Source organism: Aegilops tauschii, chromosome 6, assembly GCF_002575655.3.
Source record: "Aegilops tauschii subsp. strangulata cultivar AL8/78 chromosome 6, Aet v6.0, whole genome shotgun sequence".
In the NCBI taxonomy this organism is placed as follows: Eukaryota; Viridiplantae; Streptophyta; class Magnoliopsida; order Poales; family Poaceae; genus Aegilops; species Aegilops tauschii.
Window position 1 is genome coordinate 46,859,775 of NC_053040.3, and position 14,592 is coordinate 46,874,366.

The following is a 14,592-nucleotide window of genomic DNA, read 5'->3' on the forward strand; positions in this document are numbered from 1 at the left end:
CTTCTTCTTCTTCTTCTTCTTCTCATTTTCTGTGGGAGACGGCTTCGCAACAAGCTCTCTGGACCTTGCAGCTATCTCGAAACTCACACGGGCATCGAGGGCAGCATATTTTATCAGCTCGTACGTCAAGGGATAATTCTCCCATCCAGACGACCTTAATGCCAGCGTCTCGTCACCATTCTGAAGATTTGTTCCTAGCACAAAATTTGCTACGTCGAATAGGGATGGTGTCGGTTTATCACAATCTTCTACATGAATTTTTATTCTAGTTTGTACGTCAGCGATGCTTTTCAAATCAAGGTTGTACGGCTCCAACTTCTATTTGTCCCCTGCGATGGCTGCCCGACAGAAGTATATGTCCTCCCGAGACAAGAAATCGTGAAGCTCACCTGGTATGGAGGGCGCGTGTATGATGTGGTACACCAAAACATCATCTTCGAGGCACAACTGAAGGACAGCGGCGCGTTGGATCTTGCCAGTGGCACGCTCCGTGTACTCTGCGTCTAGACCGATGACATTCATCTCCACCTTTTGGAGGGAGTTGGATACATTGTTGATCTACTTCCGAACAACCCTTGGGTGGTCGGTGACTGTGGCAACTATGCTCAACGAGCCTTCGACGAGGACATGTTGGACGCTAAAAACCTGCATCTCGATCTCTTTCGCCATTTGGAACCGCTGGACCGGAGGGCTATGGTTTGGAGAATTAGGATTAGATGGCTAATCTAACTGAAGAAGATGATTATTTATAGGGGCTTCGGAATTACTCCAGGAGGATGTGAAGAGGTTAAAACAATGTGAATGCAGTGTGGTTTGGATGCAAATGAAGAACAAGGAGTAGTGAAAAAGCCGAGGAAAATCGGTTCCTGATGGAGAAGTAAATGGGAGAAGTTATGCGCATGCATGAGGAGAGGTGCGGTGGTTTGACTGCTGCATGCAATGTATTGGACGGGCTCTTCGGTTGCCTTTTCTCTCTCCCACGCGCACAGAGTGGCCCACTTGCATGCTGCAGTTTATTGGCTGGAGTCGGGCTGCAGCTGCTCATGCGTATGCTAATTAATGCTATGAATGCGGGGCATGCAGGGAAATGGGCGCATGCAAAAGGGTATATACGCATACTAATTAGAAAAATACTGAAAAATGTTATGCGTAGACAAAAGAGGACCGGAGGGAGTACTCATGTTCCTACTACGGTTAAGGAATATGCGATTATCCTCAAATAAGAAAAGTCCTTCTTCGCGCTTCCGCATGCACGAGAATTTGGTTCCGCTCGCAATATGGATGATAGCTGGAGGATGAAGTGAACCGAGAGGCATGCTAGCACGGGAGTGTACTCATGTTCCTACTACTCCTACTAGTAGTAGTAGTACAACTATGGTACACTTGATGGTCAAAATACTATTATTCATCCGGTCCTCACAGTGAAGTGACAAGACCCTGCGCCCGAGGTGACACCAGTCCAGGCGGCGTGTCCGGGTTACCAAAGTCAGCCTCACCTTGTGCACTGTGCAGTCACTGTCACCGCCGTTGTATAGCATGCCTCGCCTCGTCTCCCTCTCCCCTAGCACCACTCCATCTCCATCTCCGTCTCGCCGGAGATCCTGAGGTCACTCTTCATTATCTCACAGTGCCCTCGCATACCCTCTCCTCGCTCGCCTCCCCCACACTAGTAGGAAAAGGGGCTTTTACCCCGGTTTGTAAGGGCCTTTTGTATCAGTTTTCGAACCGGGACTAAAGGGTCGTTATTAAAGCCCTAACCCTTTAGTCCCGGTTCTTACACGAACCGGGACAGAAGGTCCTCCACGTGGCCGCTGCTGCCAGCCCAGGCAGGGGGGCCTTTGGTCCCGGTTGGTGCCACCAACCGGGACAAAAGGCCCTGCGTATTCGTCCCGGTTGGTGTCACCAACCGGGACCAATAGGAATCCACGCGTCAGCATTTCAGGGGCTGGGGTTTTTGTTTTTTTTTGAAGGGGGAGGGGTTGGGGGGTTAATTTAGGTGTTTCATATATTGTGTTAGCTAGCTAATTAATAGAGAGAAGTGTCCTCTCTTATCTCCGTGCTTGGTCGATGCTACGTACTATATACGTATGGAGAGGACTAGACACGCTAGCTAGTAATCAAATGAAGGAAATAGAAGATCGTCATGAACATACGCATACAGAGAGAAGTGATATCGACCACCTCTCCTTCTCCGAGAGATTGGTCGAACAACAAGTTCTCGTATATCTATCCGACACTACCGGCTACATATATACAATAATTATCTCTTACAATACAATCTCCTAATTAAATTGTAAGAACACAGGGTCCACATAGTATTCTCCGTTTTCAGCGATCACGTGGTCAAGGAAGAATGCCGCCAATTCCTCTTGAATTGCTCGCATACGATCTGGTGCTAGGAGTTCATCCCGCTTCCGAAACATCTAATTTGAAGAAGGGGGTCAATACATATATATATATGAATAAATGAAACGCAACACAAATGATGGTAATAAAATAAAATTGTGAATATTATTGCTTACGCACTTCATATTGTTCGTTAGAGTAGCCCCGCTCACAGGTCGTGTAGCGGATGGACTCGCAAACGTAGCATCCACAATAATTATTCCCGGGTTCCTGCCACAACCACTTTACAAGAAATAGAGGTCAATCAAACTGATAAGCAAGCATGCTAAATGGTATTGATGAAACTAGCGCTTGAATCACTAGGAGATGCGCGGAACATGCTACTATAGTACTTACTTTCGGGTGTTTAAATTGCAGCTTCTTCGGCAGTCCCGGAGCTTTTGTGGTGAATTTTCTCCAAACCCTGCCAGACAAAGAAAACAATTACTTGATATCAGGAAATGAACAAAGTTGCTGATATGGTGGATAATGATCAATTTAAATTACTTCTCGAGCATTTGAGTCATGTTAACATAGTCTTGGGGATCTTTTCGTCTCGAGTCTAAGACGGTTACTACTCCTTGCTCAAGCTTAATCTCTAGGAGAATATAGTGGAAGCTGTGCATGCATGCATAAGTCATCAATTACATTACCATAACCTGGACTAATAAGGGAAACCGAATATGCACAAGACAGTAACACTCACTTGAAGTTGTAAGGAAAGAGTATTATATCTTTGTTTTGATTTAATACCAACGATCGTAGCAAGTTGGCCTCGACTTCTTTGGCATGTTTTTCAACCGTATATGCATCTATGAGATTTGTGTTAATGAACCCAATATCACCGATTTGTCTTTTCTTCAATTCGGCGATCTTCAATCTGCATAATATAGTGAGGATAATTATAAATACATGCAATGAAAGAGCTGACCTATATAGAGAGACTTAATGACAGAAGTAGTACTACTTATAGACAGTAGCAAGTGATCGTTGTTTTATTGAGGGCCTTTTGATTGTAAAACTGGAAGAAATCCTCAAATGGAACATTCAGCAGTTCAATTCCAACGAGGTCATGCTCCGGTTTAACTCTCAGCGTCAAAGTATTCATCCCATCAGACTCTCTGCAGGTTTTCATGTACCAATCATGTAATCTTCGCATCATCGTTGTTAGAGATCTTTCATCTTTGACGAGAGGCTTCCCGTAATGGTATTTGTGTTCGTCCACCTCCATGATTTCATAATGTACATCGTCGGGCAGGTAATCTCCAAGATTGCTATAACCGGCCACCATCCTCGGATCATTAGCGACTTTGTCTTTTGACACCTTGAGCGGGGGGCACGATTGGTTCTCTTGTTCGCCGAGCTGGGCAATTTTTTTCCCAGCTCGTCGTTCTTTTAACCTTTGATCACTGGCAGTACTTCCTGACCGCTCCGCTTCGGCATATGTCTTTGCAAGAATGCACTCATAGTTGCCTCTCGGCGGAGACTTTGGTGGTTTTGTTAGGGCAGCCAGAGTGCGCATTGCTTTCACCGGATCTACCTTCTCCTCCGGAGGTGGATGTTTCTTTGCTTTCACCCCATCAAAGAAGTTTGTCACTTCGGCTCGCACGATCTTCCTGGTTTCCTCCTCGGTCCTCTCGTATGGTAACTTCTCTGGAGTCTTCAGAGAAGGACCGAATCTGTATTGCCTCCCGCCTCTGGCAGCTGTACTGCTAGACGCCGGCAGAGCAGACGGAGCAGCTGCGGCTGTCTTCTTTCCTTGCTTACGAGGCGGAGGAGAAGGACTATGACGCGCCGGAGCAGCCGCAGCAGCGGCGGGTCTCTTCCGCCCTTGCTGACGAGGCGGAGAAGGAGGAGGCTGGCTGCTCTGGCGCGCCGGCGCAGGCGGAGAAGGAGGCGTAGTGCCGCCACGCGCCGGAGAAGGAGGCTGAGTGCCTTGATCACTCGCCGGACGAGGAGGCGGAGTGCCGCCACGCGCCGGAGAAGGAGGCTGAGTGCCCTGATCACTCGCCAGAGGAGGAGGCGGATGAGGAGGCGGAGTGCCCTTAATCGCCGGAGCCGTCCAGTTCGGAAGGTTGATGAGCTCCTTCCGCCATAGGCACGGAGTCTTCAGAGCTAAACCCAGCCGAGTCTCCCCTTCACCGGTAGGGTGGTCAAGCTGGAGGTCCTCAAATCCCTCCGTTATTTCATCCACCATCACCCTAGCATATCCTTCTGGAATCGGCCGGCAGTGGTAGGTTGCGCCGGGTTCAGGAGGTAAAACAGAGCCAACAGCCGCCTTGACTTTGAAGTTCTGCCATTGCGCCATAAGGTGGCAATGTTGAGACTCCGTGATAGCATCCACGGGGTAGCTAGCAGGAGCCGTCAAGACATGCTCCAGCTGAAGCAGCTCGGTGGAAGCCACGCTGCTTCTCCGCTGAGATGGCGGGGTAGCTTCGGGGGTAGTTTCGGCATGTCGATTGCTGTCTCGTTCCTCTAGCGCTTGAACCCTTTTGTGCAGCTTCTGAATTTGGGTCTGCTCCATTTTTTTCCTCCTCTCCTGGCTTTTGTAACCGCCTGCGTCCGGAAAACCAGCCTTCCACGGAACGGAGCCTGGCGTGCCTCGTGTCCGTCCAGGGTGCTCAGGATTCCCGAGGGCCATTGTGAGCTTGTCGTTCTCTCTGTCTGGAACGAACGTCCCTTCCTCCGCTGCATCGATATATTGTTGAATCTTCTTGACTGGTATTCTCAAAAGCTCGTTCGTCCAAACACACCTCCCTGATACAGGTCCAAGGTTCCGCCAGCCCCGAAGAACCAAGTCAGGCAACGGTCTGTCCAGTTCATTGTCTGTGGTTTGATCCCTTTTTCAAGTAGATCATTCTCAGCCTTGGCCCACTTAGGCCGGGCTTTGAGGTAGCCACCTGACCCCATGCGATGGTGAAGCTTCTTCTTCGCAACATTCTTCTTGTTTGTCGCTGACATCTTCTTACTCTTTTCCGATGTCTTGTGGGCCACAAATGCGGGCCAGTGATCTCTGATCTTCTCATACCGGCCTTTGAATTCTGGTGTCTCTTCTTTGTCGACAAACGTTTTCAGCTCATTCTTCCACCTCCTGAATAGGTCTGCCATCTTCTTAAGAGCATGAGACTTGATTAATTGCTCTTTAACTGGCTTCTCCGGATCCTCCTCTGGCGGTAGGGTGAAATTTGCCTTCAGCTCAGTCCAAAGATCATCTTTCTGCATATCATTGACATAAGACACCTCAGGGTCATCCTTCTTAGGCTTATACCATTGGTGTATGCTGACCGGGATCTTGTCCCTAACTAGAACCCCGCACTGAGCAGCAAATGCATCCTTTGTCCGGATGGGTTCAATCGGTTGGCCGTCGCGCGCGATTGCTGTGATCTCAAACCTTTCATCCGAGCGCAACTTTCTCTTCGGGCCTCGTCTCTTTACCGCAGTTGTGCTCGATCCGGAGGGCTAGGAAAAAGAAGAAAGACGAGTGTTAATTAATATGTGTACATACCAAAACAATGAATGCATCAATTAGCTAGTCAGCACAGGCTTAACTAATATATTTACCTAGCCGGACTCTGTTCGGTCACCGGAGCCGTCACCACGGGCTCCTTCTTGCACCAGCATTGGTTCACCGGAGCCATCATAATCATGTCTTTCCTCCTCCACTCTTCGATCACCGTAGCCTGCTTCTTCACCATGTTCTTCAAGACCATCATTGTCATTAAGATACGACAAGATATCACCTCCGGCTAAGATTATGTCCCCCAACACCTCTTCTGCTTGCTCGTCTCGTCCATGCTCCATTGTTTCTGCAAATATTACAACATGGCAATTATTACACAAACATGATAGCAGGTGGTTAGTGCAAATGTAGACCTAGCTTATTCCGGGTTTGGGGTGGCCTCGGCAATGCTTCAAGGGTAGGGGCGCGGCGGGAGGGGCTAGGAGACCGACATCTTTTTTTCTAGGGTTTGGGTGTCCTCGAGAGTTTTAGTCGAGCGAGAGGGCCGGGGGTGCTCCCGTGGTATAAGTTATCACGGTCGAGAGGGGGTATAAATATCGACCGTCCATCATGTCGAAGTTATCTGGGAGGGAGTTATATATATCGACAACGACGACATACATACATGGGAAAATAATGTTATCGGGGAAGGGGTTTATCGACCCCCCCACGTGTTGAAGTTATCGGGAGGGGGTTATATCGACAACGACAATGAACGTACATGGGAAAATAATATTATCGGGGAGGGGGTATATCGACCCCCCCCCTCGTGTTGAAGTTATCGCGAGAGGGGTATATCGACGACGACAGACCCGATAAAACATAAGAAAACGAAGAAGAAACAAAAAGAGGAGAAGAAGAAAAGGAATAGAGGAGAAGATCAAAGAAAAAAAAGAAGAAAAAAAAGAGGAGAAGAAGAAAGGAATAGAGGAGAGAAGAAGAAAAATAGAATTTTTTCTATTTTTTCTTCTTCTCTTCTATTCCTTTATTCTTCTTCTCCTCTTCTTTTTCTTCTTTTTTCCTCTTCTTATTTATTTCTCCTCTTCTTCCTCTCCTCTTCTTCTCCTTTCTTCCTCTTCTTATTTTCCTTTTTCCTCTCATTCATAAAAAAATGTTCAAATAGAAAATTTCGAAAAAAATTAAAGGTTTTGCCTAATGCATTGTTCATATGAATATACAAACATTTACATATTCTACAATAATTAATATCACCAAAAAATCTATGAACAGAAAAAAATCCTAACTTTTCTAAAAATCTATCTTTTGCATATATACATGAACATATACACAGAGAACATATATACACAGAGAACATATATACACAGAGAACATATCACTACAGGAATCAGCTATTTTGCCGTCTGCCACGGCGGACGGCAAAGGCATGAATGGCGGACGGCAAAGGCCTTTGCCGTCAGCCGCAGACGGCATAAGGCTCCGGCAAAGTAAGGTCCGGCAAAGAGCTACTTTGCCGTCTGCTTCCGGGCGGCTGACGGCAAGGGGCCTTTGCCGTCTGCAGCGGACGGCAAAGAGAGCAGACGACAATAATTGCGCTGTCAGTCCGTTAAGACGGCAAAGACTGGATCTTTGCCGTGTGCCAGCAGATGGCAAAGAGCCTGCAGTCTTTGTCGTCTGCCAGCAGACGGCAAAGACTACAGGCTCTTTGCCATCTGTTGGCATATGGCAAAGGGACCAAATAGGCATTAATTCTGTTTCTTCTTATACCCATTCATTTTCACAGAAAATCAAACACACATATATATACATAGTAGCAAGTTTCATCCATACATAGTACCAATATAGCATATCCAACACATGTTACCAATAGTAGCAAGTTTCATCCATACATATACATAGTTTCATCAATATTACACAGTTTCATCCATAGTTAGCAAGTTTCACAAAGTCAAAACAAAAACTAAAGACAAGCACTCCATATCTGAAATTAGAAGAAATGACCTAAAACTAAATATCTATTTTCCTAAAAACTATCTTATTACTAAGATCTTCTCTGGATCTTCTTCTTTTCTTCCAACCTGCATAACAAAAACACTAAGAAAGAGAGAATGGGTTAGGAGTAGAAATGTAGCATTTCACTTGGTGAAATGCAATGCTGTAGGAGCCAGCACTTGAGATCAACACCAGAAAGTACTAAATTTTGAGAGATATCCAGATCCTGCAACAGTACATTAAGATCAAATTTTGTCGCTAAATAAGCATTGCAATTATCACAGTACAACAAGCAAACAAACACAAGAGTCATGTCCATAAAGCAAATAGATATACAGGCAAGCATAGGTGCAGAGAAGCACATATAGAGTTAGTAATAAACTTGGATAGATGGTTCAATACAAGCACATTGTAACAGTACCCATAATAACTTAGATAACTTAACTACTTCTAAGTAATCAGAAGTAAAGCTGATTGTCCCTATTTTCAGTAAGTGATCATGCAAGAAGACAATTTCTTTTTATGGGTCTCAGTACCACTAGAAGGTCTCAGGACACAAGTTGCTCTTGCAGAAAAGATAAACAAACACATGCCACATATATTACCAATTTCATGGAAACAATAATGTTGGTATCTTTTCATATGCAGAGCCCTTTCTTTCTCCTCTTGGCTTAAGCCATAAAATCCACATGAGGCACCTGCAAGTCACTCCAGTGTTGTTATGCTGTACAGTTCAACAAACACAATGACATAAGCACATCTTTTTCAAACAGGAAAATAGAGGGCTGAATTGTGGAGAGCAAAAGGGCGGACTTGAAACTGATTGAACTAAAGGGTAGAGTTAGTATTATCAAGGCCAAAACCAAAAACAATCCCAGTTCTAACAGATGACATACACAACGTACAGACAAAAGAGGGCCATCTAAAATGTCTACTTGTTCTAGTGGCCAACACGTGGTAACAGGCAAAAACATCCACAAAGTCTCTCCTAAACCTCATAGCATTCATTGACAGCTGTCTTGTCAGGTGTGTTCTACTGGTTCATAAAGCATCAATGTCAAGAGCAACATGGATAATGCTGGATACATGGAGAACAGAGTCATATAACATTTCCAGTATCCAAATTTACTGTATTTAAAGCTAAGCTGAACATCTTGTAGGAACAAAAAAGAAAAAAATAGCTGAGTCTGAATCTGACCATGCTACAAGACTACACCGACCAGCTTCCTCAGATTTTGATGCGATAGGAGACGGATTGCCATTAGTCGACCAAAACTCTCTGACAATGCATCAGCAAAATTTTCCTTATTATCACGTCTTTCCTGCAAGAAGAATGAAGAACAATCTCTTGGATTACAGTGCACTCACATAGTCGAAGTCAGAAAAATGTAACAGATACATGTCCTGCCACTTTGAGTTGTACTAATAGATAAACTCAATGCAGAGTAATGATTTGAAGAGAACAAAGGCCTGACTTATATATAACACAAATAGGTCTGCATATGGATGTAATCAACATTCAGAAACACGAAGTGAAATTCTTGCAAAATCATAGGAATTGCTAATGATGCTATGAACAGCTTTACTAGGAAAAACAGAGGAGCACCGGAGGTAGGGGTAGGGGTGTGGGGTTGGACCTGGGGCCGAGCACGGCAGAGAGGGTGAGAGGCGGGGTCGCGCCTACCCCCTGGATGCGCGCCGGCCTCGTCCGTGCCCTTCCATGGTGGACTGCGCGCCGAGCCGGGAGAGCCGGGTGTGTGGATGGGTGGAGGGCGGGGGGCGGCGTTGGGTACCCTTCCAGCTGGAGGAGACGAGGCGCGGTGGCGCGCCGGCCGGAGGAGAGCAGAGGCGCGGTTGTGAAGCTCGGCCCGGAGCTGGTCAGGGTCGGGGGCGGGCAGCCTGAGCGAGTGGGGCTCCGGGTCGGAGGGGTCGTCGATCCTGAGCCCGCGCTCGCACTCGGCGATGACCTCCTCGTAGGCGCAGTTGTCGCTGGCAGCCTCGTAGAGGAGGAGGGAGCGGAAGTGGGCGAGCTCGAGGGAGTCGGGCACGAGGTCGACGGCGGGCGCGCGGCGAGGAGGCCGGCCTGGTGGTGGCGTGCACGGGCGGCGGGGTCGGTGAGGACGGCGGCGGCGCGGGAGTGGACGGTGCCGTGGGCGCGGAGGAGGAGCGGCGACCCCAGCGCATCGGCAAGGCGGAGGAGGGCACCGGCGGGCGGATGTGGGGGCGGAGTAGGGTTTGGTGGGGGGATGCGCTTCTTTCGGCCCATCGGGGGGAAAATGAGATCCACTGGTCAGATCCGAAGATAGCCCCCCTCTTTGCCGTCTGCTGGTAGACGGCAAAGATTCTTTGCCATCTGCTGGCAGACGGCAAAGAGGGGGTGGACCATTGCAGTGTACTGGCATCCGCGGGCACTTCTTTGCCGGTCGCTGGCAGATGACAAAGATTCTTTGCCATCTGCCAGCAGACGGCAAAGAAATACCAGATGACAAAGACCTTCTTTGCCGTCTGCCAATCTTTGACGTCTGTTGTTTGGTAGCTGATGGCAAAGACCTTCTTTGCCGTCTGCAAGCAGATGGCAAAGAACTGGCAGACGGCAAAATCCCTGATTCCAGTAGTGTATATACATGAACATACATATATATACACAGAGAACATATATACATGAACATACATATATACATTTTTATAAAAATGCAATAAAAAGACAGGGAGGAAGGGGGCAGTGCCGGCCCTGACCAAGGCGACGGCGGCGCGTCGGGGCAGGGGCAGAGGCGATGACAGCGTGTTCGGGGCAGGGGCAGAGGCGTCGGCGGCGAAGGGCGGGGCAGGGCGACGGCGACGACGTGGACGGGCCGGGGCGACGCGCGTCGGGGCAGGGGCACGGCTGACGGCGAGGGCGCGGGCAACGGCGACGGCGACGACGGGCATGGGCGACGGCGACGGCGGGGGCGGCGGGCGGCGTCGGGGCAGCCTGGCGGCGTCGGCGTCGTCGGGGCAAACTGCAGATGAATTCTGAAAAATTTCCTAAGTGTTTGCTTATATAGCAAAGCCTTTAGTCCCGGTTCGTGGCACCAACCGGGACTAAAGGTAGGCATTAGTCCCGGTTGGTGCCACCAACCGGGACCCACCAACCGGGACCAAAGCCCCCTTTTCAGCAGCCCAAAGGGCGGGAAGCGGCGGCCTTTGGTCCCGGTTGGTGGCACCAACCGGGACGAAAGGGGGGGCATTGGTCCCGGTTGGTGCCACGAACCGGTACCAATGCACCCCTTTAGTCTCGGTTGGTGGCACCAACCGGGACCAAAGGCCTCTTGCTGCCTGCGTCGCGGCCAAAAGTTTAGTCCCACCTCGCTAGCCGAGGGGCGCCCGCACCAGTTTAAAAAGCCCCGGCGCGGCTGCTGTCTTGAACTCCTCTCTATAGCAGGCTTCTGGGCCTCACTTTGGCGCGCTGCCCGTTGAGCCCTCTAGCCCTTCTGGGCCTGTATTTGCAAACCCGAGGGTTCGAAGGCCCAGCGGGCAGCGCCCCAACAATTTTTTTGCTGTATTTAGTTTTTTTGTTTTCTTTTTTGCTTTATTTATTTTGTTTTGTTTCTACTTACAAAAAAAACCTATTTATTTTATTTTATTTTTTTTCTAATTACTTATTTATTTTACTTTATGATAATTCTTTTTGCTATTAAAGTTTCTATCAAAAAAAGTTCTTTATGAAAATTCTTTTTGCTGTATTTAGTTTTTTTGCTTTCTTTTTTGCTTTATTTATTTTGTTTTGTTTCTACTTACAACAAAAAACTTATTTATTTTATTTTATTTTGTTTCTAATTACTTATTTATTTTACTTTTTGATAATTCTTTTTGCTATTAAAGTTTCTATCAAAAAAAGTTCTTTATGAAAATTCTTTTTGCTGTATTTAGTTTTTTTGTTTTCTTTTTTGCTTTATTTATTTTGTTTTGTTTCTACTTACAACAAAAAACTTATTTATTTTACTTTATTTTGTTTCTAATTACATATTTATTTTACTTTATGATAATTCTTTTTGCTATTAAAGTTTCTATCAAAAAAAGTTCTTTATGGAAATTCTTTTTGCTTTTAATGATTTTGAACAGAAAATACTTCGATAATTTTAGTTGCATCAATTTTATATGATTTTAGTTTCAATAATACTAGAGGTTTCTTATAATGTTTTGAACAGAAAACACTTTGTTAATTTTAGATTCATAAATTTTATTAAAGTTTATTTTATTTTGTCGTAACACAAGAAGTCCGGAGTTGTAATAAGTTATTAAAAATAAAAAAGAGGCGCAATGCTCGTTGATTTGCTTCAAGCCTTTCGGAATAGTGTAGACTGCACTGCACATAGCTCCATGCAGTCTACCTTATTCCTCAAGGCTTGAAGCTAAGCAACGTGAGCATTGCGCCTCTTCTTCATCGTCTCTGCACTCAGGGCTTATAAACCGCTCCTAGTGCCTCTCAGCTAGCGAGGTGGGACTAGCAGGTTCACGCAAAGGTTCTTCGTCACGTGCATCACGTCGATTGAAGAGCGGACCTCTAGCTCTTTCCAGTAGGGTAGGTCCCAAAATATAGATTTCTTCTTCCACATGGGTGCGTGTCCCTCAGCGTCATTCGGAACAGCTAGTCCGCCGGGACCCTTTCCAAAGATTACGTGTAAATCATTGACCATAGCAAGTACGTGATCACCGGTACGCATGGCGGGCTTATTCCGGTGATCTGCCTCGACTTTGAAATGCTTGCCTTTCTTTCGACATTGATGGTTGGTCGGAAGAAATCGACGATGGCCCAAGTACACATTCTTCCTGCATTTGTCCAGGTATATACTTTCAGTGTCATCTAAACAGTGCGTGCATGCGTGGTATCCCTTGTTTGTCTGTCCTGAAAGGTTACTGAGAGCGGGCCAATCGTTGATGGTTAGAAACAACAACGCGTGCAGGTTAAATTCCTCCTGTTTGTGCTCATCCCATGTACGTACACCGTTTCCATTCCACAGCTGTAAAAGTTCTTCAACTAATGGCCTTAGGTACACATCAATGTCGTTGCCGGGTTGCTTAGGGCCTTGGATGAGAACTGGCATCATAATGAACTTCCGCTTCCTACACATCCGAGGAGGAAGGTTATACATACATAGAGTCACGGGCAAGGTGCTGTGATTGCTACTCTGCTCCCCGAAAGGATTAATGCCATCCGTGCTTAAACCAAACCATACGTTCCTTGGGTCAGCTGCAAACTCAGCCCAGTACTTTCTCTCAATTTTTCTCCACTGCAACCCGTCAGCGGATGCTCTCAACTTCCCGTCTTTCTTATGGTCCTCACTGTGCCATCGCATCAACTTGGCATGCTCTTCGTTTCTGAACAGACGTTTCAACCGTGGTATTATAGGAGCATACCACATCACCTTTGCAGGAACCCTCTTCCTGGGGGGCTGGCCGTCAACATCACCAGGGTCATCTCGTCTGATCTTATACCGCAATGCACCGCATACCGGGCATGCGTTCAGATCCTTGTATGCACCGCGGTAGAGGATGCAGTCATTAGGGCATGCATGTATCTTCTGCACCTCCAATCCTAGAGGGCATACGACCTTCATTGCTGCGTATGTACTGTCGGGAAATTCGTTATCCTTTGGAAGCTTCTTCTTCAATATTTTCAATAGCTTCTCAAATCCTTTGTTAGCCACAGCATTCTCTGCCTTCCACTGCAGCAATTCCAGTACGGTACCGAGCTGTGTGTTGCCATCTTCGCAATTGGGGTACAACCCTTTTTTGTGATCCTCTAACATGCGATCGAACTTCAGCTTCTCCTTTTGACTTTCACATTGCGTCCTTGCATCAACAATGAGCCGGCGGAGATCATCATCATCGGGCACTGGTTCCTCTTGATCTTCAGCAGCTTCCCCCCTTGTAGCATCATTGGGCACATCGTCTGGTTCCTCTTGATCTTTAGCAGCTTCCCCCGTTGCAGCATCACCGTATTCAGGGGGCACATAGTTGTCATCGTCCTCTTCTTCTTCGCCATCTTCCCTCATAACCCCTATTTCTCCGTGCCTCGTCCAAACATTATAGTGTGGCATGAAACCCTTGTAAAGCAGGTGGGTGTGAAGGATTTTCCGGTCAGAGTAAGACTTCGTATTCCCACATATAGGGCATGGACAACACATAAAACCATTCTGCTTGTTTGCCTCAGCCACTTCGAGAAAATCATGCACGCCCTTAATGTACTCGGAGGTGTGTCTGTCACCGTACATCCATTGCCGGTTCATCTGCGTGCATTATATATAATTAAGTGTGTCAAAAACCATTACAGAACCTCATGAATAGATAATTAAGTGACCAAATTAATAGAAGTTCATCATCACATTAAAACCAAAGTACATACATAGATCTCATCTAACAACATATATATAGCTCTCCAGAGCATCTAATTAATTAAACCATACATTGAAACTATGTAAAACATTTCAATGCGAAAACAAATGCGATCATAATCGCAACCAAGGTAACAATTGATCCAACGACATAATGATACCAAGCCTCGGTATGAATAGCATATTTTCTAATCTTTCTAATCTTCAAGCGCATTGCATCCATCTTGATCTTGTGATCATCGACGACATCCGCAACATGCAACTCCAATATCATCTTCTCCTCCTCAATTTTTTTTTATTTTTTCCTTCAAGTAATTGTTTTCTTCTTCAACTAAATTTAACCTCTCGACAATAGCGTCGGTTAGAATTTCCGGTTCAACCACC

The 14,592-nt window shown here is 46.6% G+C and overlaps 1 long non-coding RNA gene across 1 annotated transcript; it reads right to left on the reverse strand.

Annotated features, from left to right (window-relative positions):
• Window positions 1–7,709: 7,709 nt before the first annotated feature.
• LOC141025306 (uncharacterized) lies at window positions 7,710–8,623 on the reverse strand. The gene is made up of 2 exons (XR_012186787.1): window positions 8,440–8,623; window positions 7,710–7,920 (listed from the first exon to the last, which is right to left on the reverse strand). It is a non-coding gene; the product is annotated as an uncharacterized lncRNA (long non-coding RNA).
• Window positions 8,624–14,592: the final 5,969 nt, after the last annotated feature.